The following is a 2,500-nucleotide window of genomic DNA, read 5'->3' as shown; positions in this document are numbered from 1 at the left end:
AGGTTCAGGTGTGGCTTTCATGAACCCTATTGCAAAAAAGATAATTGTTGTGTAATAATTCAGATATTGGTACTTTTAAAGAAATGCAATTTTTCAGTAGACATAAATTATTGGCTGCGTGAGTCTTAAGATTGGTTCAGGTCCAGATTAGAGATGATAGGAACTCATACCTTGAATTAAGTACGTCGAAGGTTTGACGGCTTCGGGCTAAGCTAAGTTTGTTCTTTCTGTATTACTTCCCCACGATTTGTAGTCATTATTTCGATCATGGGAAGGAAGAGCTCCATGTCAAAGTTAACTTCCGCTGAAAGTCATTTTACTCGTCATCGTTGTTGTCGTCATCGTCTTCATCATCATTGTCGTTATCATCATCATCATCAACATCACCAGCATCATTATTATTATCATTGTCATTATCATTACCGTTATTGTTTTCATAACTTTTTCTTTTATTACCATTGCACAGGTATCTGTAGAAAATGCATAGAGAGTTTTGAAAGCAAGTCACTGAGATTGATGAACTAACGCATGCAATCAAGGATCTAAAGATGGTGAGCAATCTAATCGATAGGTTCAATAGAATTGCACCGCCTTTTTTCAACGCAATAACACTCTCTGAAGAAGTAAATAAAGTTAAAATAAAATTTATATTTGTTGTTGTAAGTAATGTAGGAGGGCTTAATTAAGCAAGAGCACTGACGAGCCTGCTGCAGTGCAAAAAAATTCCGTAAATAGAGTGCCAAGCCATAGAGCCGCTACTCAAACTTGTGCTTTGAATGTATCCCCAGGCCAACAGTAGTGACATACCAACGAATCCTACGGTTACTCCAGAAAAACATGAACCTCCTGCATTGGCTACCAAAACAACGGAGAACCTTTACCACCCGTCTGAGAGCTCAGAAGATTTTGAAAGCGCAAAAGAGGTAAAAGGTACTTGTAGTAGTTCTGAAATACCATCGGGACTGACCGCGGAAACACCTGGGAGCTTTCACCACCCATATGAGAGCTCCGAAGATTCCGATGGCGCAAAAGAGGCAAAAGGTAGTTCTAGAAAAGTCAGCCCTGTACGTCATCAGTTGCTAACATCATGGGATTCAATAGCCCGCAGAACACAACGCTACCACGTTTGTAAAGCAAGACAAGTTGTGATAGCAGCCCTAGAAGAAATTGCACCTGGGAACGCTGAAATCCTCTTAAATAAACTAGTGATCAAATGACGTCGTACAGACAGAGGACGAAGTTAACTTAACGCTTGTTGACGCCTTAACAGAATGCTACAAGAATGCGAGCCACTGGAGCACACGAAGGCAAATCCTATCCATTATTGCTGACAAAGTTAGCTATCGAACGTTACAGAGTTGGATTCCTGGTCTAACACGATATAGATATAATGTCGCCAGGCAACACGCTCACATGTATCGAGGAGGTGCTGAAGTTGAAACTCGTAGTGTACGGAGAATATATGTCTCAGCCTCACAGCTCGACTACTTCCTTGACTTCACAAGTGAACACATTATCCAAGAACTTCCATTTGGTGAACGGACATTGAAATTATCATCCGAAAAGAAAATAACAGTAACCAATGTGGTAAGAAAGGTAATCCCAGTGCGAGTTATTCAGCAGTATAACCTGTTTTGCACCGAGACGGGTTTTACTCCGATGGGACGCAGCACCCTTCATAACATTCTAGATGTGAGCTCTGCTGGTGTAAGGAACTCATTACAGGGACTCGATTACTTTACAGCGCAAGGCATACAGGCTTTTGATGATTTAGAGAGTGTTGTCGATAAGCTCGGAGAAGACTGTGAGATGGGCTCATCCTGGGTGAACGAAAAGAAGGAACAGCTGAAGGAAGGGAAGAGATATCTGAAGAGTGATTACAAGGTACCATCGTTATCCCTATTATCATCATTATTATCATTATTACTATTATTACGATCATAACACTAAAAATAATCGAGAGTGCTTCATCAGTTCTTATCACAATACAGAGTTATGAATTATTAATAAAGACATGCAGATAGCCAGGGACCATAGTCATTATCATACGTTCCAATTCGAGATTTTTGTTTTCAATTAATAGGTACACATTTCAACGAGCTCAAGTGTACCAGAAATTGTCGAGCCTACGCGCTAAGTTGTCCAGACGACACAGACTACCTTGAAATTTGCCATCACAACCACAACCACACATGCGACCGATGTTCTCGTCTTACATCTGTTGTTGCTGAAATCGAGAAAGCTGTACAGGAAGTGGGAGGCACAACCGATACGAAAGGAGATTTGGCCTTTGTGACTTTATAGTCCAAACAATGCATAAATTCTTGGAAATTGCACTTACTGCGTTCAACAAACCAGGACGAGTCCAGATTAGACGTCATCGATGAGCTGGATGAAACTTCTGTCTTACTGGTCTTAGACTGGGCTATGAAATATCTAACAAAGAAATTCAGGGAGAGCCAAACAGACTGGTTTGTTAAGAGAGGTCTGCCATGGCATA

Source organism: Pocillopora verrucosa, chromosome 14 (genome assembly GCF_036669915.1).
Source record: "Pocillopora verrucosa isolate sample1 chromosome 14, ASM3666991v2, whole genome shotgun sequence".
Classification (NCBI taxonomy): Eukaryota; Metazoa; Cnidaria; class Anthozoa; order Scleractinia; family Pocilloporidae; genus Pocillopora; species Pocillopora verrucosa.
Note: the sequence above shows the minus strand (reverse complement) of the source record.